The 22,005-nt window shown below is 51.8% G+C and overlaps 1 protein-coding gene across 1 annotated transcript in view; it reads right to left on the reverse strand.

Moving 5' to 3' along the window:
* The window catches only part of LOC140392551 (tumor necrosis factor receptor superfamily member 5-like), a 161,833-nt gene extending 150,452 nt beyond the window's left edge, over positions 1-11,381 (reverse strand). Inside the window, exon 1 of the mRNA XM_072477856.1 lies at positions 11,232-11,381. The gene's annotated coding sequence lies outside the window, so the exon portion shown is untranslated. The remainder of the gene's footprint in view (positions 1-11,231) is intronic.
* Positions 11,382-22,005: the final 10,624 nt, after the last annotated feature.

The raw sequence follows: 22,005 nt of genomic DNA on the forward strand, positions 1-22,005 counted from the left end.
CTTTATCTGACCCGCCTCTTGTGGCGCAGCTCCCTTTCCTCTCCCCCTCCCATTCCTCATTCTCCGCCTATGTCCCTTCTTTCCCCCCTCACTGGCGCCCACATTTCCTAGTGTCTCCCCCCATCTCAATTTACATCAACCATAACAATAACAATAACATTCCCTACAGTACCAGTCCCTCAGTTCCGATCCAATTTCTCCTCTTTAATAAAGGTCCATGCTTCTTCCGCCGTATCGAAATAATGGTGTCTCTCCTGGTACGTGACCCATAGTCGTGCCGGCTGCAGCATCCCGAACTTCACCTTCTTTTTGTGTAACACCTCCTTGGCTCGGTTAAAACTCGCCCTCCTTCTCGCCACCTCCGCACTCCAATCCTGGTACACCCGTACCACTGCATTCTCCCATCTGCTACTCCGCACCTTTTTAGCCCATCTCAGGACCTCTTCTCTATCCTTAAGGTGGTGAAATCGCACGATTGTCGCCCTGGGTGGTTCTCCCGCTTTTGGTCTTCTCGCCGGGATCCGATGTGCCCACTCCACCTCCAAGGGGCCCGCAGGGGCCTCAGCTCCCATCAATGAGCTTAGCATCGTGCTTACATAAGCCCCGCAATCCGCTCCTTCCACTCCCTCAGGGAGACCCAGTATCCGAAGGTTCTTCCTTCGCACTCTGTTTTCTAGGGCCTCGATCCTTTCAATACACTTTTTATGGAGTGCCTCGTGCGTCTGTGTTTTGACCGCCAGGCCCAGGATCTCGTCCTCATTATCCGTCACCTTCTGCTCCACCACGCGGAGCTCTGTCTCCTGGGTCCTTTGTGCCTCCTTGAGCCCCTCAATTGCCTGTAGCATCGGGGTCAGCACCTCCCTCTTTAGGAGCTCCACACACCGTCTCAAAAATTCGTGTTGCTCGGGCCCCCATGTCGTCTGAGCTTTCGCCGCCGCCATCTTGTGTCTTCTCCCTTTCTGTCCCTTTCGTTGACGATTCCTCGCGCTGCAGCCGCCGCCGCCGATATTATCCTCCTTCGTTGGGGGGGGGGACTCCCTACTCACTCACCCCACACCGGGTTGCGTCGGCCAAAAATTTCCCGTTGGGGCTCTTAAAAGAGCCCGAAGGTCCGTCGGAGCTGGAGCCGCCGAAACGTGCGGCTAGCAAGGCATCGCCGCAACCGGAAGTCCCATAAAGGAGCATTTTCAATTGTCAATATTGCTGAACTTGTTGAATGTTCATGACTCATCGTACTTTTCAAATAATTTTAACACTTTTCAATACAGAAAAAGAATGTTCATCAGATGCATTTGAGGCAGGTATAGTTTAAAATATTTTCAGAATAGTTTCCACATTTAGAAAGGTTGCCTGCAAAGCATCTTATGCAAGTCTGTATAAATCAGCTAGTGTTTTCAAAGCACAGAGCTCATCAATATCGATTAAATTAATGAATTGTTTCCACTTCATCTTCAAAAGATTAGTGTCCATGTCCTCCTGCTAGAAATCAATTAATTTCATATTGCAATGGCGTTTAGCATTCTCATCCAAACCTCTTTCGAAAAGCACGCAATATAAATCAACAGTTTTCTTCAGCGGTTCACTTCTACTCTGCAATTGCAACATTTTTGTGTCACAAATAACATTGACAGTCTCAACAATAATCCTTTTAACGTGATTTAATTGTCTCTACTTCCATTTGAAAAATAACTTCATGTGTCTTGAACGCTTCGTGTCATCAGAGTCACCTGTTTTTTTTGTTATTTTTAATGCCTCTGCTTCCATCAAGCTATAGTCATTTTGCACTTTCATGATTGAACTTTGAACTGAGGCTAACAATTCTGCAGCATTCAATAAAGCTGTAGCAACATTTTCCAGTGATTTGCTAACGGCATTAATTCTTTGAAGTGAACGGTTCTATAGCAGTAACCCACAGCAAATTGCACTTTTCAAACTTATAAGGGTTTCAGTTTCACATGCGGTTTTTCTGAATTTAGTGTGGGGTTATATCTGACCACATTTCATATAGAACATAGAACGTAGATAATACAGCACAGAACAGACCCTTCGACCCACGATGTTGTGACAAACTTTTGTCCTAGATTAAGAAAAAATTAATCTACACCCCATCATTCCACTGTAATCCATAGAACATAGAAAAATACAGCACAGAACAGGCCCTTCGGCCCACGATGTTGTGCCAAACCTTTGTCCTAGATTAATCATAGATTATCATTGAATCTACAGTGCAGAAGGAGGCCATTCGGCCCATTGAGTCTGCACCGGCTCTTGGAAAGAGCACCCTACCCAAAGTCAACACCTCCACCCAATACTAAGGGCAATTTTGGACACTAAGGGTAATCTATCATGGCCAATCCACCCAACCTGCACATCCTTGGACCGTGGGAGGAACATAGAACATTACAGCGCAGTACAGGCCCTTCGGCCCTTAATGTTGCGCCGACCTGTGAAACCACTCTAAAGCCCATCTACACTATTCCCTTATCGTCCATATGTCTATCCAATGACCATTTGAATGCCCTTAGTGTTGGCGAGTCCACTACTGTTGCAGGCAGGGCATTCCACGCCCTTACTACTCTCTGAGTAAAGAACCTACCTCTGACATCTGTCTTATATCTATCTCCCCTCAACTTAAAGCTATGTCCCCTCGTGCTACACATCACCATCTGAGGAAAAAGGCTCTCGCTGTCCACCCTATCCAATCTCTGATCATCTTGTATGCCTCAATTAAGTCACCTCTTAACCTTCTTCTCTCTAATGAAAACAGCCTTGTCCCTCAGCCTTTCCTCATAAGATCTTCCCTCCATACCAGGCAACATTCTGGTAAATCTCCTCTGCACCCTTTCCAATGCTTCCACATCCTTCCTATAATGCGGTGACCAGAATTGCACGCAATACTCCAAATGAGGCCGCACCAGAGTTTTGTACAGCTGCAACATGACCTCATGGCTCCGAAACTCAATCCCTCTACCAATAAAAGCTAACACACCGTACGCCTTCTTAACAACCCTCTCAACTTGGGTGGCAACTTTCAGGGATCTATGTAAATGGACACCGAGATCTCTCTGCTCATCCACATTGCCAAGAATCTTACCATTAGCCCAGAACTCTGTCTTTCTGTTATTCCTTCCAAAATGAATCACCTCACACTTTTCTGCATTAAACTCCATTTGCCACCTCTGAGCCCAGCGCTGCAGCTTATCTATGTCCCTCTGTAACTTGTAACATCCTTCTGCACTGTCCACAACTCCACCGACTTTAGTGTCATCTGCAAATTTACTCACCCATCCTTCTACGCCCTCCTCCAGGTCATTTATAAAACTGACAAACAGCAGTGGCCCCAAAACAGATCCTTGTGGTACACCACTAGTAACTGGACTCCAGTCTGAACACTTCCCATCAACCACCACCCTTTGTCTTCTTCCAGCTAGCCAATTTCTGATCCAAACTGCTAAATCACCCTGAATCCCACGCCTCCGTATTTTCTGCAGTAGCTTACTGTGGGGAACCTTATCAAATGCTTTACTGAAATCTATATACACCACATCAACTGCTTTACCCTCATCCACCTGTTTGGTCACCTTCTCAAAGAACTCAATAAGGTTTGTGAGGCACGACCTACCCTTCACAAAACCGTGTTGACTATCTCTAATCAAATTATTCCTTTCCAGATGATTATACATCCTATCTCTTATAAACCTTTCCAAAATTTTGCCTACAACAGAAGTAAGGCTCACTGGTCTATAGTTACCGGGGTTGTCTCTACTCCCCTTCTTGAACAAGGGGACAACATTTGCTATCCCCCAGTCTTCTGGCACTATTCCTGTAGACAAAGATGACTTAAAGATCAAAGCCAAAGACTCAGCAATCTCCTCCCTAGCTTCCTAGAGAATCCTAGGATAAATCCCATCCGGCCCAGGGGACTTATCTATTTTCACACTTTCCAGAATTGCTAACACCTCCTCCTTATGAACCTCAAGCCCTTCTAGTCTAGTAGCCTGAATCTCAGTATTCTCCTTGACAACATTGTCTTTTTCCTGTGTGAATACTGACAAAATCCAATAGCCGCTTGAAGGTCCCTGATGTTTCCAACTCAACTACTTCCACAGGCAGTGCATTCCATGTCCTCACTACTCTCTGGGTAAAGAACCTACCACTGACATCCCCCCTATATCTTCCACAATTCACCTTAAATTTATGTCCCCTTGTAATGGTTTGTTCTACCCGGGGAAAAAGTCTCTGACTGTCTACTCTTATCTATTCCCCTGATCATCTTATAAACCTCTATCAAGTCTCTCCTCATCCTTCTCCGCTCTAATGAGAAAAGGCCAAGCACCCTCAACCTTTCCTCGTAAGACGTACTCTCCATTCCAGGCAACATCCTGGTAAATCTCCTTTGCACCTTTTCCAAAGCTTCCACATCCTTCCTAAAATGAGGCGACCAGAACTGTATATATATATCAGCAAAGTTCAGTTTCAAACCCAAAACAACAGCAGCAAACGCGAACCACCTGGTGGAACAAATTCATTTGAATATCAAATGTTTTCCATTTGCCTGCGCCAAGTCTGATTACAACATATTCCACTGTGGAATCTGAAAGAAGGCAACAGCGACAAGAAAATGTACAGGCTCACCACAGGATTCAGCTGCAGCGTTGCAGATTAAATTCTTTTTTAACAAAATATTTTTATTGAAGATTTTCCATTTACAATAAATTTTATAACCAAACCCACATTCCCAACAACAGATGTTACACAAAACCAACATAACAAAAACCACACCAACCAGACACACCCCATCCACAAAGAGGGGAAAAACGATCCCCAACCACCTCCCCACCACCAAACCCCACCCCTCCCCTGAATAACTGACGGTGACTAATTCCTTAAAGTATGCAATGAATGACTTCCAGTGCCGACCATGGAGTGTGTGGTCGCACATTTGGTGGCTCCCACCCGTGGTGAACCTTTTCTCTGGCAAATGGCGGAGCTGAGTGATGGTATAAGGTGCAGGAGAGATGGAAGAAGAGAGTATCCCACCGGTTTATGGATTTGTGGACCAGAAGTGGTCGATAAAGGAGGGAACAATTGTCGAAAGCTGGTGTGGAGCCTGCGACACAGGGGAAGATGGCGGAGGGTCAGGTTCTGAACTTGCCGGCCCAGGGGTGGACGGAGCATTTAGTGACCTTTCTCCGTGAGAAGTTTTGCCCAGCAGAGGAAGGAGTACTTGGAGGACCTGGCCAGGGTGGTAGATCCTACAAAGGCAGGGATCGACCACATGGAAATGAGGTTGGAGGCCTAGAGCCAGGCGATTTGGAAGGTGGAGGAGGCGGTGGGAGAGCACGAGGAGTAGCTCGCCTCGATGGCAGCGGAGATGGGGTTAATGAGAGATCAACAGGCAGAATTTGAAGATCGTGGGTCGGCCGGAGGGCAGCGAGGGAGCGGGCGCCGGTGCGTCAGTGGCGCGGGTGTTTGAGAAGCTGCTGGGTGAAGGAGCGTTTGCGCGGCCATTGGAGCTGGATCGAGCGCACGGGGTGCTTATGAGGAAGCCGCAGAGAAACATGCCACCGAGGGCGATGGTGGCGTGCCTGCACCAGTTTCCTGGTTAAGGAACAGATTTTGAGGTGAGCCAGGCAGACGAGGAGCTGTACGTGGGAAGGCAGCGAGCTGCGTGTCTGTCAGGACCTGAGTGCAGAGCTGGACACAAGGAGAGCGAGCTACAACAAGGCAAAGTCGGCCCTCTTTAAGAAGGGAGTGAATTTCGGCATGTTGTACCCAGCGTGTCTGTGGGTAACGTACAAAGGCCGGGAACTCTACTTTGGGTCGCCAGAGGAGGCGATGGAATTTATTGGAGACAATGGACTAGCAGGAGAATGAGGACATTGAACTCTGGAGGGAGTGTTCATATTTTGTATTTTGGTTTTCTTCTGGTTGGTATGAACCACTCTTGCCCTGTACTTGGGGCCGTTGCTCGGTTCTGTTTTGGGTTTATTTCGTTCTTGGTGGGGGATGGTGGGTTGCTTTTTCTTTTTTTTTTCTTTGTGCTTGGTGGGGATTGTAAAGTTTGCACTGGGAGGATTGTCGAGTGGGGAAGGGGAGTCAGTGGGGGCTGGGATGTTTGGTGCCATGGGTGGGGACTACCAGGCTAGCTGGGCGGGCTAGCTCACGGAAGCGCAGTGGGGGATGAGCAGGTGGTGAGTGTGTTGATGGGGGTTCAGATTGTTATTTTGTTATGGGGTGGGGGGGGGGGCAGAAGTCTGCTGACAGCGGAGGGATTGACGAATGGGGACAGGGAGAGGGTCAATGACGGTGGGCGCCCAAGGGTGGGCTTGAAGAGGTGCGTGGCGTAGGCTGGGGGTTGGCCTATGGTTGATGGGGGGGTGGTGCTGATCACATGGAATGTAAGAGGGCTGAATGGGCCAGTCAAGAGGGCCCATGTAATCGCACATCTGAAAAACTTAAAGGCAGACGTGGCAATGATACAGGAGACACACCTGAGGGTGGTGGATCAGACTAGGCTGAGGAAGGGGTGGGTAGGGCAGGTATTCCATTCAGGGCTAGATTCTAAAACAAGGGGAGTGGCGGTTCTGATTAATAAGCAGGTGGTGTTTGAAGTGGGGCGTATAGTGGTGGACTCGGGGGTGGGGGGGCGGTGTGCAGATACGTTATGGTGAGCGGGAGGTTGGAGGGGATGCCGGTGGTGCTGGTGAACATTTATGCACTGAACTGGGATGACGCGGAGTTTATGAGGCGGGTATTCGGGAAGATCCCGGATCTGGACTCGCATTGGCTGATTATGGGGGAGGTTCTTTAATACGGCTATAGATCCAAGGCTGGATCGGTCGAGTTCGAGGACAGGGAGGGTGTCAGCGGCTGCGAAGGAACTAAAGGGGTTTATGGAACATATGGGAGGGATGGATCCGTGGAGGTTTGGGCGGCTGGGAACGAAGGAGCTTTCTTTTATTTCCCACGTGCGCAAAGTGTATCCCGGATTGACTTTTCCGTCATGGATAGGACGCTGTTGGCAGGGGGTGGTAGATGTCGAGTACTCGGCGATAGGAGTGTCAGATCATGCCCCACACTGGGTGGATTTACGGGTGAGCAAAGAGGGGGCCAGCACCCGCAGTGGAGATTAGATGTAGGACCTTCCCGGAGCGGAGAAACTACGTCATCTTCTTCGCAGCCTTCAACACGTCATCGATGAAGATGAACATCTTGCCAAGGTCATCCCCACACCCCCACTACTTGCCTTCAAACAACCGCGCAACCTCAAACAAACCATTGTTTGCAGCAAACTACCCAGTCTTCAGAACAGTGACCACACCACACAATCCTGCCATGGCAATCTCTGCAAGACGTGCCAGATCATTGACATGGATACCACCATTACACGTGAGAACACCACCCACCAGGTACGCGGTACATACTCGTGCGACTCGGCCAACGTTGTCTACCTCAGACGCTGCAGGAAAGGATGTCCCGAAGCGTGGTACATTGGCGAGACCATGCAGACGCAGCGACAACAGATGAACGGACATCGCGCAACAATCACCAGGCAGGAATGTTCCCTTCCAGTCGGGGAACACTTCAGCAGTCAAGGGCATTCAGCCTCTGATCTCCGGGTAAGCGTTCTCCAAGGCGGCCTTCAGGACGCGCGACAACGCAGAATCGCCGAGCAGAAACTTATAGCCAAGTTCCGCACACATGAGTGCGGCCTCAACCGGGACCTGGGATTCATGTCGCATTACATTCATCCCCCACCATCTGGCCTGCGAAATCCTACCAACTGTCCTGGCTTGACACAATTCACACCTCTTTAACCTGGGGTTACCCCATCTCTGGATCTGTAAAGATTTAATCACCTGCTAATGCTCGCATTCCAAACATTGTCTGGCATCTTTGAATCTGTCTATATACATGTTTCTGGAACATACCTCTTCATTCACTTGAGGAAGGAGCAGCGCTCCAAAAGCTAGTGACATCGAAACAAACCTGTTGGACTTTAACCTGGTGTTGTAAGACTTCTTACTGTGCCCACCCCAGTCCAACGCCGGCATCTCCACAATCTGATTGAAGGCGGTGCTACCGAAATGCTGCTTCAGCTGAAGGGAGTTTTTGGGGTGTTGAATGGTGCACAAATTGTCCCCTGCACACTAAGATCTAGATCACTAGATCTAGTCCCTAAAAATGTGCTTGTTAGGTAATTTGGACATTCTGAATTCTCCCTCAGTGTACCCGAACAGGTGCCGGAATGTGGTGACTAGGAGATTTTCACAGTAACTTCATTGCGGTGTTAATATAAGCCTACCTGTGACAATAAATAAATATTATTATTATTACTACTAATATACATCAGGAAAAGCAAGGGTCCTAGTACTGATGACTGAGGAACAACACTACAAACCTAAATCTTCAGGGAGTGGAGACAGCTGGATCTGCGAGGAGCACCTCTACTCAGGCAGAGGTTAAATACAGAGCGAGGCTTGAGGCCTACACTGGCCCTCCGGGAGCGGAGACGCCCGGATCCACTGGGACACCGGGCTGGGTTTGAAAAACAGTCCAGGGATGACATCACAGGAACACGGTAAATTCATTGGTTGGTAAATAACTGCTCATTTGCATTGCCTACTCTAAGTTGCTTTCAGATTAAAGATAAAAGGAGAAACTAAAAACCAGTTGAAAATTTAGAAATAAAATAAAACATGTTGGAAGCTAATTAGCCGGGCCAGGCAGTGTGTTGTACCTGATGTGGGAGCTGGTGGGCCCCATCCTGGTTCCCAGTGAACACAACTGTAGCAAGTGTTGGTCGCTCGAGGAACTTCAGAGTTAGTGAGCTTCGGACACTGCGGCACAGCAGGGAGGGGGAGAGTTAGCTGGACACGGTGTTTCAGGAGACACTCGCACCCCTTACATTAACCTTGAATTAGGCCAGTGGTCAGTGACAGGAGGGTGTGACTATGAGTGAGGTAGGTAGAGGGATCCAGGAGGTAGGGTTGCAGGAGCCTCAGCCCTTGTCCTCGTCCAACAGGTTTGAGATTCTTGCTCCCTGTGTGGATGAGAGCAGGGACTGTGGGGAGGATGGACAAACTGACCACTGCACCGTGTACAAGGAGCCAATCAAATGGGGGGAGAGAAAAGAAAAGATTCCAAAGATTGATGTTGGGGTATTGGGTTTGAATTCCATCGAACCACAGAATCCTTACAGTGCTGAAGGATGCCATTCGGCCCATTGAGTCTACCTCAACCCTCTGAAAGAGCTCCCTACCTAGGCCCACTCTCCAGCCCTACCCCGTGGCCCCATAACCCCACCTAACCTGCACATCTTTGGGGCGTGGGAGGAAACCCGAGCACCCGGAGGAAACCCACGCAGACATCTGTCATTGGGAAATTACGAGAGTCCATTATTAAGGAGTAATAACTGGACATTTAGAAAGTTAAAACGCAATCCACCAGCGTCAGCATGGTGTTATGGAGGAGAAATCGTGTTTGACGAATTTGCTAGAGTTCTTCAATGATGTAACAAGCCAAGTGGGTTTTGGGCAAGCTGGTGATGTAGTACATTGGGACTTCTGGAAGGCATTTAATAAGGTGCCACACAAAAGGTTGACGCCCAAGGTAAAGTCACATGGGGTTCGGGGTAATTTATTAGCTTGGATAGAAGACTGGCTGACGGACAGGAGACAGAGTCGAGATAAATGGGTCTTTTTCTGGATGGCAAGATGGAACTAGTGACATGCCACAGGGTTCGGTCCTCGACCCCAACTATTTACAATCCATATTAACGACTTGGATGTGTGGACATAAGGTACTATATCCAAAATGCAGATGACACCAAAATAGGTGGGAGATTAAGTTGCAGTGAGGAAATAAGAAATTTACAAATGGATATTGATAGGTTCGGAGAGTGGGCCAACATTTGGCAGATGGAGTTTAATGTGGACAAGTGTGAGGTTATCCATTCTGGTTGGAAAAATGGAAAGGAAACTTATCTCCTCTAAATGGAGAGAAACTTCAGAGTGCTTCAGTGCAGAGGGACCTGGGTGTCCTTGTGCATCAATCGCACAAAACTAATACGCAGGTAATAATAATAATCTTTATTATTGTCACAAGTAGGCTTACATTAACACTGCAATGAAGTTACTGTGAAAAGCCCCCAGTCGGCATATTCCGCAACATTGAGGGAGAATTCAGAATGTCCAAATTACCTAACAAGCACGTCTTTCAGGACTTGTGGGAGGAAACCGGAGCACCCGGAGGAAACCCACGCACACACGGGGAGAACGTGCAGACTCCGCACAGACAGTGACCCAAGCCGGGAAGCGAACCTGGGACCCTGGAGCTGTGAAGCAACAGTGCAAACCACTGTGCACAGCAGGTAATAAGGAAGGTAAATGGAATTTTGGCCTTCAGAGCTAAAGGAATAGAGTATAAAAGTAGGGGAGTGTTGCTGCAACTGTACAATAAGACCCTCGCCTTTCTCAGCTGCCCCACCGTCTTCCCTGTAGATAGCAAACCAAACTCCATCTGCAGCTTCTGCCGCTCCTTCAACAGCCCCGCCTCCGAGTCCTTCCTGTCCACCTGAAAAATTTCTCTCACTAATCTATCTATCTCCACCCGCTCTGCCTTCTCCCTGTGTGCCCGTATCGAGATAAACTCCCCTCTCACCACTTCCTTCAACTCCTCCCATACCGTAGCTGCCGAAACTTCACCATATCGTTTATTGCCACATATCTCTGAATGGCCTCCCTCACCCGCACACACACCTGTAATTGACACAATTCACACCTCTTTAACCTGGGGTTACCCCATCTCTGGATCTGTAACTATTTAATCACCTGCTAATGGTCGCACTCCAAGCATTGTTTGGCATCTTTGAATTTGTCTATATATGTGTTTCTGGAACAGACCTCTTCATTCACCTGAGGAAGGAGCAGCGCTCCGAAAGCTAGTGACATCGAAACAAACCTGTTGGACTTTAACCTGGTGTTGTAAGACTTCGTACTGTGCTCAATCATTGAGTTCAACAACTTTAAACTGTGACCTTTCTCCTTGTCTTTTGTTTCATATCCCAAACTCCCAATGCAATCCCCCCCCCCCCCCCCGCCCCCCAACCACCACCACAGAGCGCCAACCTTCATCCTCCTAGTAACATATTCCGGTATATTGCATTTATTTAGCTACCGGCACCGTCTCCTGACACAAAGACTTGCTCCTTCTCCGGACCCACTTACCTGTCTTTCCGGCATGTTCTGTTTTTGTTTCAGGTGGCAGCATTTTGGTCATGTGATTCTCTCCCCACTTCCCCAGTCCTTCAGCCACATACCCGCCTGGGATTATTCCCAATGTCAGTTTCCAAATCACTGGGAAGTCGCGGCTTTGAAACAGAAACCAAACCGCCGGAGGGACACCGAGTCTGCAGAGAGGACAGGAAACAGCCGGTTAAATTGTCAGCAAAGCTCTCGGATCCAAAGCCAAGCTCACGCTGAAACAGAGAAAATGTTGGAAATGGGCAGAGAGATAGCTGCTGGTCATTTGTGAATTAGGGCGTTGACTTACTCAACAGTTTGTCTCTGCGGGGAGTTAATCACAGAATCATGTTTCAGATCTGATCTTTTGCCAGAACTGAAGAAAAGGTTGGAGATATAAAAGTTTTGCAGCGGCAGAGAAAGCACAAAAGGGGAATTTTGTGGAAGATCCTGACTCCAGCCAATCAGAGACTTTCTGTTTTGTTTGTGTCGAGTTGTTGAGGGCGATGGCTCTCTGTGACTGGTTTCTTTACTGCCTGAGGTTCCTCTTCACAAGAATGTGTTTACCCTAACCCTAATAAATATTTCTAAATCCATCTGGCATTGCCCAGTTCCTGTTCGTTGTTCCTGTTTAGCACTGAGCTAAATCGCTGGCTTTTAAAGCAGACCAAAGCAGGCCAGCAGCACGGCTCAATTCCCGTATCAGCCTCCAAAACAGGCACTGGAATATGGCGACGAGGGGCTTTTCACAGGAACTTCATTTGAAGCCTACTTGTGACAATAAGTGATTTTCATTTCATTGAGTTTGTTGCTTTGCAGATAGTGAAAGAATCATTAATGTAATTTGGCCCCAACAGCACAAACTGAACATTAAAAACAGATTAACACGGGCCTCTGGGTTTCGCGATTAATGTTTTGTTGACGTGGTGCTTTCCTGTTCCCGTCCTGTTTGTTTGTGATTAAAAAGCTGCAGGAAGCAAAGTCCCCACACAAAGAGAAGTGGTTATGAATTTGTGTAAATGAGTCAGCAGCGCCGCCTGCTGCTCACAATGATGTACTGCACATAACTGTAGTACTGCCAATATCCTACAGGGGGCGAGTGCTTTTGATCGTTAATCGGTCTGGTCTGCAGTGTCCCCAGCTGGTGTTCATCGGTATAACAGTTGGAGTGAAATTGCGCATCGCTGCAATATCCCGTCAGATAGAGTCCCCACACTGCAGAAGGAGGTTATTCAGCTCAACGAGTCTGCACCCAACTTGGGCTCACTCCCTGTCCTATCCCCTTAACCGACACATCTTTGGACACGAAGGGGCAATTAAATACAGCCAATCGACCAAACCTTCACGTCTTTGGACTGTGGGAGGAAACCGGAGCACCCGGAGGAAACCAACACAGACACCACGTAGACAGTCACACAAGGCTGGAATTGAATCTGGGTCCCTGGTGCTGTGAGACAGCTGTGTTAACCCGGGTCCCTGGCACTGTGAGACAGCTGTGTTAACCCGGGCCCCTGGCACTGTGAGACAGCAGTGTTAACCCGGGTCCCTGGCACTGTGAGACAGCTGTGTTAACCCGGGCCCCTGGCACTGTGTGACAGCAGTGTTAACACGGGTCCCTGGCACTGTGAGACATCAGTGTTAATCCGGGTCCCTGGCACTGTGCGACAGCAGTGTTAACCCGGGTCCCTGGCATTGTGAGGCAGCAGTGTTAATCCGGGTCCCTGGCACTGTGAGACAGCAGTGATAACCCGGGTCCCTGGCACTGTGAGTCAGCAGTGTTAACCCGGGTCCCTGGCACTGTGAGTCAGCAGTGTTAACCCGGGTCCCTGGCACTGTGAGACAGCAGTGTTAACCCGGGTCCCTGGCACTGTGAGACAGCAGTGTTAACCCGGGTCCCTGGCACTGTGTGGCAGCAGTGTTAACCCGGGTCCCTGGCACGGTGAGGCAGCAGTGTTAACCCGGGTCCCTGGCACTGTGAGACAGCAGTGTTAACCCGGGTCCCTGGCACTGTGAGACAGCAGTGTTAACCCGGGTCCCTGGCACTGTGAGACAGCAGTGTTAACCCGGGTGCCCGGCACTGTGAGACAGCAGTGTTAACCCGGGTGCCTGGCACTGTGAGACAGCAGTGTTAACCCGGTCCCTGGCACTGTGAGACATCAGTGTTAACCCGGGTCCCTGGCACTGTGAGACAGCAGTGTTAACCCGGGTCCCTGGCACTGTGAGGCAGCAGTGTTAACCCGGGCCCCTGGCACTGTGAGACAGCAGTGTTAACCCGGGTCCCTGGCGCTGTGAGACAGCAGTGTTATCCCGGGTCCCTGGCGCTGTGAGAGAGCAGTATTAACCCGGGTCCCTGGCATTGTGAGGCAGCAGTGTTAACCCGGGTCACTGGCACTGTGAGACAGCAGTGTTAACCCGGGTCACTGGCACTGTGAGACAGCAGTGTTAACCCGGGTCCCTGGCGCTGTGAGACAGCAGTGTTAACCCGGGTCACTGGCACTGTGAGACAGCAGTGTTAATCCGGGTCACTGGCACTGTGAGACAGCAGTGTTAACCCGGGTCCCTGGCACTGTGAGACAGCAGTGTTAACCCGGGTCTCTGGCGCTGTGAGACAGCAGTGTTAACCCTAGTCCCTGGCACTGTGAGGCAGCAGTGTTAACCCGGGTCCCTGGCTCTGTGAGACAGCAGTGTTAACCCGGTCCCTGGCACTGTGAGACAGCAGTGTTAACCCGGTGCCTGGCACTGTGAGACAGCAGTGTTAACCCGGGTGCCTGGCACTGTGAGACTGCAGTGTCAACCCGGGTCCTTGGCACTGTGAGACAGCAGTGTTAACCCGGGTCCCTGGCACTGTGAGACAGCAGTGTTAACCCGGGTCCCTGGCGCTGTGAGACAGCAGTGTTATCCCGGGTCCCTGGCACTGTGAGACAGCTGTGTTAACCCGGGTCCCTGGCACTGTGAGACAGCAGTGTTAATCCGGGTCACTGGCACTGTGAGACAGCAGTGTTAACCCGGGTCCCTGGCACTGTGAGACAGCAGTGTTAACCCGGGTCTCTGGCGCTGTGAGACAGCAGTGTTAACCCGGGTCCCTGGCACTGTGAGACAGCTGTGTTAACCCGGGCCCCTGGCACTGTGTGACAGCAGTGTTAACACGGGTCCCTGGCACTGTGAGACATCAGTGTTAATCCGGGTCCCTGGCACTGTGCGACAGCAGTGTTAACCCGGGTCCCTGGCATTGTGAGGCAGCAGTGTTAATCCGGGTCCCTGGCACTGTGAGACAGCAGTGATAACCCGGGTCCCTGGCACTGTGAGTCAGCAGTGTTAACCCGGGTCCCTGGCACTGTGAGTCAGCAGTGTTAACCCGGGTCCCTGGCACTGTGAGACAGCAGTGTTAACCCGGGTCCCTGGCACTGTGAGACAGCAGTGTTAACCCGGGTCCCTGGCACTGTGTGGCAGCAGTGTTAACCCGGGTCCCTGGCACGGTGAGGCAGCAGTGTTAACCCGGGTCCCTGGCACTGTGAGACAGCAGTGTTAACCCGGGTCCCTGGCACTGTGAGACAGCAGTGTTAACCCGGGTCCCTGGCACTGTGAGACAGCAGTGTTAACCCGGGTGCCCGGCACTGTGAGACAGCAGTGTTAACCCGGGTGCCTGGCACTGTGAGACAGCAGTGTTAACCCGGTCCCTGGCACTGTGAGACATCAGTGTTAACCCGGGTCCCTGGCACTGTGAGACAGCAGTGTTAACCCGGGTCCCTGGCACTGTGAGGCAGCAGTGTTAACCCGGGCCCCTGGCACTGTGAGACAGCAGTGTTAACCCGGGTCCCTGGCGCTGTGAGACAGCAGTGTTATCCCGGGTCCCTGGCGCTGTGAGAGAGCAGTATTAACCCGGGTCCCTGGCATTGTGAGGCAGCAGTGTTAACCCGGGTCACTGGCACTGTGAGACAGCAGTGTTAACCCGGGTCACTGGCACTGTGAGACAGCAGTGTTAACCCGGGTCCCTGGCGCTGTGAAACAGCAGTGTTAACCCGGGTCACTGGCACTGTGAGACAGCAGTGTTAATCCGGGTCACTGGCACTGTGAGACAGCAGTGTTAACCCGGGTCCCTGGCACTGTGAGACAGCAGTGTTAACCCGGGTCTCTGGCGCTGTGAGACAGCAGTGTTAACCCTAGTCCCTGGCACTGTGAGGCAGCAGTGTTAACCCGGGTCCCTGGCTCTGTGAGACAGCAGTGTTAACCCGGTCCCTGGCACTGTGAGACAGCAGTGTTAACCCGGTGCCTGGCACTGTGAGACAGCAGTGTTAACCCGGGTGCCTGGCACTGTGAGACTGCAGTGTCAACCCGGGTCCCTGGCACTGTGAGACAGCAGTGTTAACCCGGGTCTCTGGCGCTGTGAGACAGCAGTGTTAACCCTAGTCCCTGGCACTGTGAGGCAGCAGTGTTAACCCGGGTCCCTGGCTCTGTGAGACAGCAGTGTTAACCCGGTCCCTGGCACTGTGAGACAGCAGTGTTAACCCGGTGCCTGGCACTGTGAGACAGCAGTGTTAACCCGGGTGCCTGGCACTGTGAGACTGCAGTGTCAACCCGGGTCCTTGGCACTGTGAGACAGCAGTGTTAACCCGGGTCCCTGGCACTGTGAGACAGCAGTGTTAACCCGGGTCCCTGGCGCTGTGAGACAGCAGTGTTATCCCGGGTCCCTGGCACTGTGAGACAGCTGTGTTAACCCGGGTCCCTGGCACTGTGAGACAGCAGTGTTAATTCGGGTCACTGGCACTGTGAGACAGCAGTGTTAACCCGGGTCCCTGGCACTGTGAGACAGCAGTGTTAACCCGGGTCTCTGGCGCTGTGAGACAGCAGTGTTAACCCTAGTCCCTGGCACTGTGAGGCAGCAGTGTTAACCCGGGTCCCTGGCTCTGTGAGACAGCAGTGTTAACCCGGGTCCCTGGCGCTGTGAGACAGCAGTGTTAACCCGGGTCCCTGGCACTGTGAGACAGCAGTGTTAACCCGGGTCCTTGGCACTGTGAGACAGCAGTGTTAGCCCGGGTCCCTGGCACTGTGAGTCAGCAGTGTTAACCCGGGTCCCTGGCACTGTGAGGCAGCAGTGTTAACCCGGGTCCCTGGCACTGTGAGACAGCAGTGTTAACCCGGGTCTCTGGCGCTGTGAGACAGCAGTGTTAACCCTAGTCCCTGGCACTGTGAGGCAGCAGTGTTAACCCGGGTCCCTGGCTCTGTGAGACAGCAGTGTTAACCCGGTCCCTGGCACTGTGAGACAGCAGTGTTAACCCGGTGCCTGGCACTGTGAGACAGCAGTGTTAACCCGGGTGCCTGGCACTGTGAGACTGCAGTGTCAACCCGGGTCCTTGGCACTGTGAGACAGCAGTGTTAACCCGGGTCCCTGGCACTGTGAGACAGCAGTGTTAACCCGGGTCCCTGGCGCTGTGAGACAGCAGTGTTATCCCGGGTCCCTGGCACTGTGAGACAGCTGTGTTAACCCGGGTCCCTGGCACTGTGAGACAGCAGTGTTAATCCGGGTCCCTGGCGCTGTGAGGCAGCAGTGTTAACCCGGGTCCCTGGCACTGAGAGGCAGCAGTGTTAACCCGGGTCCCTGGCACTGTGAGGCAGCAGTGTTAACCCGGGTCCCTGGCACTGTGAGGCAGCAGTGTTAACCCGGGTCCCTGGCACTGTGAGTCAGCAGTGTTAACCCGGGTCCCTGGCACTGTGAGGCAGCAGTGTTAACCCGGGTCCCTGGCACTGTGAGACAGCAGTGTTAATCCGGGTCCCTGGCGCTGTGAGGCAGCAGTGTTAACCCGGGTCCCTGGCACTGTGAGGCAGCAGTGTTAACCCGGGTCCCTGGCACTGTGAGGCAGCAGTGTTAACCCGGGTCCCTGGCACTGTGAGACAGCAGTGTTAATCCGGGTCCCTGGCGCTGTGAGGCAGCAGTGTTAACCCGGGTCCCTGGCGCTGTGAGACAGCAGTGTTAACCCTAGTCCCTGGCTCTGTGAGGCAGCAGTGTTAACCCGGGTCCCTGGTACTGTGAGACAGCAGTGTTAACCCGGGTCCCTGGCACTGTGAGGCAGCAGTGTTAACCCGGGTCCCTGGCACTGTGAAACAGCAGTGTTAACCCGGGTCCCTGGCACTGTGACACAGCAGTGTTAACCCGGGTCCCTGGCACTGTGACACAGCAGTGTTAACCCGGTCCCTCGTGCTGTGAGGCAGCAGTGTTAACCCGGGTCCCTGGCGCTGTGAGACAGCAGGTTTAACCCGGGTCCCTGGCGCTGTGAGACAGCAGTTTTAACCCGGGTCCCTGGCACTGTAAGACAGCAGTGTTAACCCGGGTCCCTGGCACTGTGAGGCAGCAGTGTTAACCCGGGTTCGAGGCACTGTGAGACAGCATTGTTAATCCGGGTCCCTGGCACTGTGAGACAGCAGTGTTAACCCGTGTCCCTGGCAATGTCAGACAGCAGTGTTAGCCCGGGTCCCTGACACTGTGAGACAGCAGTGTTAACCCGGGTCCCCGGCGCTGTGAGACAGCATTGCTAACCACTGTGCCAGTGACGGCTTTCCATTTTGAACAGGTTTGCAGTGCTATCGTGTTCGTTACAATAACGGAATTCACACCACAATCACTGTACCTCAAGCTGCTGTGAAAATGGGTTCTTAGGACTTGTTCATACATCAGAAACTGGAAAGAGTGTATAACAAAGCACAAAAGCAGGAACATGCTGGAGGAGCAATTCTCCCTCTTCATTGAGAGTAAGAACCTGGACATCAGACTCTCATCTTTCTCTATGTGGCTCCTAATTCTCATTTCCACCTCTCTCTCACCGACACATTGTCCATCTCCCACTCCCCTTCTCCCTGTCCATCTCCCACTCTCCCGGTCCATCTCCCATTCCCCCTCTCCCTGTTCATCTCTCATTCTCCCTTTCCCTGTCCATCTCCCACTCTCCGTTTCCCTGTCCATCTCCCACTCTCCCTTTCCCTGTCCATCTCCCACTCTCCCTTTCCCTGTCCATCTCCCACTCTCCCTTTCCCTGTCCATCTCCCACTCTCCCTTTCCCGGTCCATCTCCCTCTCTCCGTTTCCCTGTCCATCTCCCACTCTCCCTTTCCCTGTCCATCTCCCTCTCTCCCTTTCCCTGTCCGTCTCCCACTCTCCCTTTCCCTGTCCATCTCCCACTCTCCCTTTCCCTGTCCATCTCCCACTCTCCCTCTCCCTGTCCATCTCCCTCTCTCCCTTTCCCTGTCCGTCTCCCACTCTCCCTTTCCCTGTCCATCTCCCACTCTCCCTCTCCCGGTCCATGTCCCACTCTCCCTCTCCCTGTCCATCTCCCTCTCTCCCTTTCCCTGTCCGTCTCCCACTCTCCCTTTCCCTGTCCATCTCCCACTCTCCCTCTCCCGGTCCATATCCCACTCTCCCTTTCCCTGTCCATCTCCCACTCTCCCTTTCCCTGTCCATCTCCCACTCTCCCTCTCCCGGTCCATGTCCCACTCTCCCTCTCCCTGTCCATCTCCCACTCTCCCTTTCCCTGTCCGTCTCCCACTCTCCCTTTCCCTGTACATCTCCCACTCTCCCGGTCCATCTCCCACTCTCCCTTTCCCTGTACATCTCTCATTCTCCCTTTCCCTGTTCATCTCCCTCTCTCCTGTTCTCTGTCCATTTCCCACTCTCCCGGTCCATCTCCCACTCTCCCTTTCCCTGTACATCTCCCACTCCCTCTTTCCCTGTCCATCTCCCACTCTCCCTTTCCCTGCCCATCACCCTCTCTCCCTTTCCCTGCCCATCACCCTCTCTCCCTTTCCCTGCCATCTCCCACTCTCCCTCTCCCTGTCCGTCTCCCACTCTCCCTCTCCCTGTCCATCTCCCACTCTCCCTCTCCCTGTCCGTCTCCCACTCTCCCTCTCCCTGTCCGTCTCCCACTCTCCCTCTCCCTGTCCGTCTCCCACTCTCCCTCTCCCTGTCCATCTCCCACTCTCCCTCTCCATGTCCATCTCCCACTCTCCCTTTCCCTGTCCATCTCCCACTCTCCCTCTCCCTGTCCATCTCCCTCTCTCCCTTTCCCGGTCCATCTCCCTCTCTCCCTTTCCCTGTACATCTCCCACTCTCCCTTTCCCGGTCCATCTCCGACTCTCCCTTTCCCTGTCCATCTCCCACTCTCCCTTTCCCTGTCCATGTCCCACTCTCCCTTTCCCTGTCCATGTCCCACTCTCCCTCTCCCTGTCCGTCTCCCACTCTCCCTTTCCCTGCCCATCTCTCACTCTCCCTTTCCCTGTCCATCTCCCTCTCTCCCTTTCCCTGTCCATCTCCCACTCCCTCTTTCCCTGTCCATCTCCCACTCTCCCTTTCCCTGTCCATCTCCCACTCTCCCTCTCCCTGTCCATCTCTCACTCTCCTTTCCCCTGTCCATCTCCCACTCTCCCTTTCCCTGTCCATCTCTCACTCTCCCTCTCCCTGTCCATCTCTCACACTCCCTTTCCCTATTCATCTCTCACTCTCCCTTTCCATCTCCCACCCTCCCTTTCCCTGTCCATCTCTCACTCTCCCTTTCCCTGTCCATCTCCCACTCTCCCTTTCCCCGTCTACCTTCCACTCTCCCTTTCCATCTTTGAGTCTTCCGTTCTCTGTCCAATCTGACGCTTCCCTTCCTCGATTTCTCTGTCCCCATTCCCGGGGGCCCGGCGGGTTATTAACAACATTTCACCATAAGCCCAGTGATGCTCACAGCTTCCTCGACTACACCACCTCACACTCTGCCCCCGACCCAGTCCATTCTCCCAGTTTCTCCGTCCCTGTCACGTCTGTTCTGATGTTGCAACCTTCCATATCAGCCTCTGATGTGTTTCCTGTTTTCCTCCACTGGGGAATCATTCTCCCCACCCTGCGGTCAACTGTGTCTGACCCACTTCCCGCACCTCCACCCTCACCCCGTCCCCTCCCTGCCAGGGTTCCTCTTGTCCTCACTTTCCACCAGTCTCTGTATTCAAAGGATTACCCTCCGTGACACATTGGTCTGTTCCTCAATCACTCCCAACACCACCTCCCTTGATACCTTCTCCTGCAATTGCTGGAAATGTAATACCTGCCCCCTTACCTCCGCCTTCCTCATTGACCAAGGCTCGAAACACTACTTCCAACTTAAAATTTTTTAATTTAGTGTACCCAATTCATTTTTTCCAATTAAGGGGCAATTTAGAGTGGCCAATCCACCTACCCTGCACATCTTTGGGTTGTGGGGGTGAAACCCACACAGACACGGGGAGAATGTGCAAACTCCACACGGACAGTGACCCAGAGCCGGGATCGAACCTGGGACCTCGGCGCCGTGAGGCCGCAGTGCTAACCCACTGCGCCACCGGGCTGCCCCCCACTGCCCCCCACTCCTTCCAAGTTAAGCAGCGATTTACACAAGTTCTTTTTTCAATGTCGCGTTTCTCGTTCCCGGTGTGGTCGCCTCTATATCAGAGAGACCGTTGTCTTGTGGAACTCCTCTGTTCAGTCCCCAAGCATAATTCTGACCTTCCTGTGACCTGTCACTTTAATTCTGCAGCTTGATCTCACACTGACATCTCTGTCCTTGGTCTGCTGCACGGTTCCAGTGAAGCTCAACACAAGCTCAAGGAACAGAACCTCACCTTTCAATCAGGCACTTTATAGCTTTCTCGACTCAACATTGAGGTCACCAATTTCAGAGCATAATCTCTGCATCTACCACCACCTCCCACCCCCATTCTGTTTCTGTTTCTTTGCATGTGTTGGCTTCAATCTTGGTTTAGTTCCCAGGTGGCAGCTGTTCCTTATTCAGGCAGTTGACCCCCTCTGGGAGTCGCATTGCTATTCCATTCACTTCTGGCCAATGAAGATAGTTTGGACTTTGCGAGTGTCCATGTTCGTATCTTTTACAATCTGGTTGATTTGGTTCTGTGAACAAGTATCTGCTGAGAGGGATCTATTTGTAAAGGTTTCATGGTATCACTGTATTCATTTCTTTGGGCAATTCTCATTTGTCCTCCTGTACCGACTTCAAAATAACTTTGGTCCTGACAAATCGCGCACACAAAGTAGACAAACCAAATATTGATGAAGTAGTTATCTATTTCTGGTATCTGTGTTATCTTTGGCAGACAGTGAGCTATTTTTCGGTGAATCTTGACTCTTTATTGCTGAAGCACAAAGATCCCCGAAAAAACCCACAGAAATGTCACTTCAGAATCTTCCTGAGAGGATCACACAGGTTAAATGAAGGGGTGGATTCTCCGATCTCTCAGCCACGTCTCGCTGGCAGGAGGCAGCGCGGCGTCCCCTGGTGGCGGGATTCTCTGTTGCCGCCACCGCCAATGAAAATTCCCATTGAAGCCACTCCACGCCTCCGGGACTCCCATGGGCGGGGGTGCGTTGTTAGCAAGTCCAGAGAAGCCCCCCACCAAAGAACGGCCAGAGAATTCCGGCCAAAGAGTCTAAAGACCAAAACACACAGAACAGGAAAAGGACTGAAACTGAACTCATTTGCACGCGGCTGGACAGACGTGAAGCAATGGGGAGCTCAATTAGTGATTCATTGAGGCAGGAACAATCTAACAAAAAGTGCAACCTGATATGTTATTCAACACCTTAATAAAAGACCGCATACCTTCCTGATCTCCTGAATACAGACACCAAATAATCAGTAGTTTATCTTTAGAGAGCAGAAGGAGGCCATTCGGACCATCGAGCCTACAGTGGCTCTCTGAAAGAGCATTCTACCTCGTCCCACTCCCCGGTCTTATTGTAA

Source organism: Scyliorhinus torazame, chromosome 16 (assembly GCF_047496885.1).
Source record: "Scyliorhinus torazame isolate Kashiwa2021f chromosome 16, sScyTor2.1, whole genome shotgun sequence".
In the NCBI taxonomy this organism is placed as follows: Eukaryota; Metazoa; Chordata; class Chondrichthyes; order Carcharhiniformes; family Scyliorhinidae; genus Scyliorhinus; species Scyliorhinus torazame.